Here is a 6,305-nt window from a genome sequence, read left to right on the forward strand (position 1 = left end):
GCAGCGGGCGGCAGGCAGAGGGCGGCAGGCGGCAGGCGGCGGGCGGCAGGCGGCAGGCGGTGGGCGGCGGGCGGCAGGCGGCAGGCGGTGGGCGGCCGAACACGAGCTCCAGAACTTGAGCTCCCTGCTGAGCGACATCGAGGAACAGCCTTTGGCACACAAACGTGTTCAGCTTCAGACTCGGCTCGTGTGATAAACGTTGTTTCAGAAGCAGACGGCGAGCAGTCGGAGAGCTCGTCCACTGGCTGCTGTGCTCAGGAGCCGCCGCAGACTGTTTCTGATCTGTAGCACGGAAACACATCTGGACCTACCTGAGTGGTAACCAGGGAAACGAACAGGAACTTTCCACTTTTGGTTTCCCTAACCCTGGCAGCAGAGAGTTTTTCACTGAATAAGCTAAAGTCCATTTTGTTTGTATGAAGGTGAAATGGATTCATACTGTACACGGTTTCACACTGAGCAGATACAGTAAATTACATCATTTATATCAAGTCTACACGGAAAAAACTCTAAAAAAAGAAGAAAAAAAACATAAATAATTAATTTACTATAAATAAAAGGAAAATTACATCATTTTGAACTATTCTTCTTGTATTTGGGTGTAAAACGCTTCCCATCAGACCCATGTTGGGCGGCTGTAACAGTAATTTAAAGGTCTGCATGGCACCTTTTAACCGGAGAGCTTTAAGTCTGTGCTCCTCTGGGGTTACAAAGGGAGAAGGAACTGGCTGAGGAGGCTGAGGAGAGTTATAGACTGAAGGTTAAAGGAACCACTGTAAGCCAAAGCCTTCCCCTGCAGGCGTTGCTGCTTAATTTAATCCTTTTTAACTCACAGTCCTGGTTAAAATGTTGATTTAATCCTTTTTAACTCACAGTCCTGGTTAAAATGTTGACTGTAAACACTGGTTAAAGCTGAACGAGCCGCAGATATTCTGTTAGAACTGGACAAACCGAGCCTCCGTTCATTCTGCAGAAAGCTGCTCTGCTTCTGCTCTCCATCACACGTCGACACGTCTTCCTGCAGAAAGTCACCTCCAACGCGGCGGCGTCCTTCAGACGTCCGCAGACATCGCTTCCATGTTCTCAGACACAATCTGAGCCGGATATTTCTTCTGTAACAGCCGCTCCCAGTTCACTTCTGATCCAATAGGCTGGGTTCCTCACTGTTTTACACACAAATACATGTGGAAACGGGTTGAAAGTGTTGGAATGTGACAGTTCAGGACCATCAGCTGTTTGGTAGCTTTGAATAAAAAGATGGTGCGGTCTGGTCTGCTCTGTTCTGCCATGGCTCAGATGGCTCGGCTTTGAACCAGCTTCTGCCACAGAGCAGCACTTTTTTCCTTTGCACAGCTGGTGTGAAAGCTCTTAAAGTGAGCCTGTATGAAGGTTTTGATTTATTACACATTGTGATGTATTACACATTGTGATATATTACACATTGTGATATATTACACATTGTGATATATTACACATTGTGATATATTACACATTGTGATATATTACACATTGTGATATATTACACATTGTGATGTATTACACATTGTGATATATTACACATTGTGATGTATTACACATTGTGATATATTACACATTGTGATGTATTACACATTGTGATATATTACACATTGTGATATATTACACATTGTGATGTATTACACATTGTGATGTATTACACATTGTGATGTATTACACATTGTGATGTATTACACATTGTGATATATTACACATTGTGATGTATTACACATTGTGATATATTACACATTGTGATGTATTACACATTGTGATATATTACACATTGTGATATATTACACATTGTGATGTATTACACATTGTGATGTATTACACCCCGGTGGGCCGCTGCTCCCTGGATCTAAACTCTAACAGGACGGCTTGTTCTAACATGCTGTATGAAGCTGTTTGTGGGCTCATTAACTGGGACGCGGGTCTCACATCGTTCTTCTTCATCATGCCGAACATTTGAGATATTTGATCAGAGCGTTTTTATTTGGGTATAAAGTTCCTTGGTTTATTATTTTGTATCTTTTATAAGGTGACACAGATGTTAATGATCCTGAGAGATGTGCATGTTGTTGCTGTTATTTATGGCCGTATACCTCCACGTGTCTTGGACCTGACGGACGCTCGTTGTTCTGCTGGAACCAGAAGAAGAACCTCGAGCTAACACTGAACGATGGATTGCACACAGTAGAACGACTGTTTCTGGCTCTCTGGGGACTTCTGGGGCCATTCAGACCCACTCACAATGACCTGTTATTGTGTGGCTGAGCAGTGCGTTTATGTGCTATTATTTGAACATATAGTGGCTCTGTTTGTTATATTTTCCCTCTTGTGAAGCAGAAACAGTTTGCAGGGCAGCAGAAGGACGGAGCCGTGCAGTAAGGGACGTCCTCCTCGTGTAACTCATTAAACGGAGCTTAAGACTGGCCTGCCATTGGTGTGCTCTGCCTGAATAAGCATCGGCCGTCACGTGAGATCTGATTATGACTCATATCTCATCAGCCGCGGAGCTTAAGATCTGTGCAGAAATGATTTGTTCCCGTCTCTCCTCAGCGTCCGCTGACCTGCATTTTAACTAGGACCACGTCTCTATGGAGCCATGAACTTATTTTTCTGTATTTATTTATTAAAATGGATTTAATGAACAACATGAGTGCATCCAGTGTGTTTATTTCACCAGTTTAAATCTCAGAGGAAATCACTTTTCTGGGTGATATCTCAAATAAGCAGAAAATACAACCTAATGAGGGTTAAACCAAACATTTGGTTTGTGCTCCTTTATGAAAAACAACAGAATTCAACACAGATACACAAAACCAATCAGCTCGCTGAGCCAGGCCGGTTTTTGCTGTGGGCGACCGCCCAGGCCACAACACAAGCTGCTTCCAGTCCAAATAAACTTTATTTCATTCCTAAAATGAACACAGACCCATATACCTTCATGTAATTAACTGAGTTTGTGAAAAATTAAAAATAATATAAATTGTGCAGCCATCTACATGAATGTGTTTAGGTCACGTGACTCCGGTTGATTGATGGGTGAACGGACGGCGTTAATGGGAAAAGCAAAGGTAAAAATGTGGAGTCATCATGGTGAAAGACCAAAGAAGCCATCAGGTGCCCAGTTTAGAAAGAGAAGAAGAGGAGAAACGGGCAGAAGATAAAGGGATGCAGATTTATAGGCTATCTGTTAGCCTCTTGCTAACATGTTGCTATTAGCCACGACTGTGTTTGATTTTTAGGCATCATGTCATGCAGCTACTTTCACCCAAAGGCAACCTGGTCTAAGTGCAAATTATTTTTATTGTTATGAGCTATTTGCTAAATTAAATAACTTCTAATATACATTGACATGGCATTTTGTTAGCTACATGTGGTGTTAGCCCAGGGCGTAAGTCTCGCCAGGTCCACCTCTGCGCTGAGCATCAGAGGCTAACGGATTCTACAACGGTGGTTATGGTGTTTCTTAACCCAGGATTTAGTCTTCGGGCTCATAAAAATGGGTATTAATTGTCTGACCTTTACTTTGAAAAATAAAAACAAATGGAGAAGTTTAAAAGTGTACAAAAATCCTGACCAACAGTGAAGTAAGACACCGACAGGTTCAGGGAATTATTAGTGGTTCAATACATGTCTGACTCCACAAAGCTCTTAAACTTTTAATTCCACCTTAATAAATGAAGCTCAGTTCTCTCCCTCACTAAACATTTTTTTTATTCCCTGTTAGATCCAACTTCAGCAGTTAAAAACTAACTGAACGTAACAACGTTTACAGCCCCTTCTGATACACCACTTTCCTGTTTCTTTAATGTTCTGATCGAACTGTTTTACCCATTTTATACATTTAATGCTGAAATTTAATGCTCGATTTGGTGATTAAAATGCCAAAGTTTGATCAAAGTCTAGAATCCCTGAAAGATTTCGAAGATCACAGTTGAATTATTAATTTTATTATAAAATCAGGCAATACTTTGCAGTGTTTCAGTCGGATTTTGCCGTCTGGGATGACATCAGCTAAAGAACTGTGGACAGAAAGGTTCATTTTACAGACAGTTTCATGCTAAACTCGGAGCAGAAATGGCTCTTCGGCTGGTTATCCGTCTCACTTACGATGGTGACCGAGTTAAAGGGATCCACCTCGGTGGCTCTAAAAACCCTGACTTAACGTACCTGGGTAAGCCATTAATCTCAGTTCTTTTCCTCAGGAGCGACGTTTTCTCCTGCACTTAATCAGCAGCACTCTGCAGTTTTATGGGCCACACTGCGTCTGAGACACACTTTTCTGTAGGATCACCGAATCTCAGACGTCTTCTAAGGCTCATAAGAAGAACAGTTTGAGGCCCGTAGAGTTAAAAAAGATTCAGTTCACACTGGCCCCCATGTGGATGGTTACCCCACTTTTCAGCCTTAGGAACCTAAGCTGCTCCTAGAACTGCACCTACTGATCCTGATGTTCGTCCCGGGGTCTCTTGGGGCTACTCCCCCAGTTTGGCCGTAACCTTCTCTCCCCCACATCCTTTTAACGTCCTTGGTATTTTTCGAGCTTGTTCCTTCCCGACCAGCGGCGTCAATTCAGCCAAAGCTAAGGTACGGCAAGGTCACTAGTCACATGACTACAGTATCAATAAATCAATAAATATACAATAATCACCACAAAAGTCTGCTATGTAGCTTATCTGTGTGCAAATGCAGTCTCACTCACATAGCCGCTAACATAACAATGGACTCGTCTCCGTCTCCCTGTTAGCATTAGCATTATCGGTTGAGGTGCTGAAAGTGGAGAGCCTCGTTAACAGCCTTCACTGCCTGGTCCTCCTTCCTCCGCCGCTGGGGCAACATTGGACCCCTTTTTATTTGGTGATAAATAAATCTAAAGTTTTCTGCTTTCTTTTCATATTTTACATTAATTAGCAAACAACAAATCCCGCTAATAACATCAGCGTTGACCTCCAGGCGCCGTCATCTCGTGGGAGGGAGGCTGGGAGATACCACATTTCAAAAGGGGATACAAGTGTTGGGGAAGATGATACTTAGATAAATTGATTGTGTTGTTCAGAATTTCATTTGTAGTTAATTTATATGTATTAAATAATAGAATAATCAATACAAATTGACAAAGAGTAATTCCATAAATTCATTAAAAAAAAAACACAAAAAAACCCCCGAACATTTACATTTTCCCCTGGAGCCAAGGAGTGGCAGCTGCCGTACCCAATTGACGCCCATGGTCTCGACGTTGCCTCAACATGTAGAAAGTTGACGTGAGTGGAGAGGAACATATGGTTGAAACCAGGGATGCCCCCTATACTTGGGCCGATACTAGTCTAATGGCCCTGTCACACTGCTGCGTATGGCACTAGCGTATGAAAATTATCACTCATACGCTGGTATACGCTGACATACGCCAGGGGAACGTTAGGCATAGGTTGTACACGTTTCAAGCACGCTGGCATACGTTGACATACGCTGAGGCAGAAATAAAATTTTTGAACATGCTCAAAACTTTTGTGCGTATGGTTAATACGCTGAGCATACGCTAGGCATACGCTGAATATGCTAGAGGTACGATATAGGTACGTTACTGATCGGTCAAGAACGCTGGACATAAGTTGCCATACGTTGGCATGAAGGTGTACCGTACAGCTAGCGTATTATAGCCTCCGCCCGTCTGCAACTGACATATCTGAGGCAACCGACGATTCACGGGAGCGGTCAGGAGGAGGAGTTGGGGATGTTGATCGCTCAGAAGCATGTAACTCATCAGCCGCAGGTGCATCAGGCATTTCAGCAGGTTTGGGTGAGAATGATTCTTGTGTCTTTTTGCCGGCCCAGGGCCCGGGCAAACTACGATTGCTTCTTGGGAGGCATGATCGAGATGAATGTCTCGAGAGATGTTGATAGCGCGTCGTCTACTGCAGTAATGGAGCAATGTGGAAAGGCTGCTGATATAGGCGCGTTGAAACGTACGCTGGGCATGCGCAGTTCATATGCTACTCATACGCTAGTCATACGCAGAGTACGCTGGTTATACGTTGTTCATACGCTGTCAATAAGCTACTCATAGGTTCAATATGGTAAATGTACGCACAATTCTTTATTTTCAAGGACTTTTCGTGTGTATGAAAATTATATTATTAATTTTCATACGCAACTCATACGCTTCTCTCATACGCGACAGTGTGACAGGGCCATAATATACTCGTATATAAGCGATACCAATTTATTGCATGAAGACCGCGATCAGAGGGTTCCTTGTCATTTTTGTTGTATTTTTTTAGATTGGC

This window comes from Odontesthes bonariensis, chromosome 7, assembly GCF_027942865.1.
Source record: "Odontesthes bonariensis isolate fOdoBon6 chromosome 7, fOdoBon6.hap1, whole genome shotgun sequence".
NCBI classification, from domain to species: Eukaryota; Metazoa; Chordata; class Actinopteri; order Atheriniformes; family Atherinopsidae; genus Odontesthes; species Odontesthes bonariensis.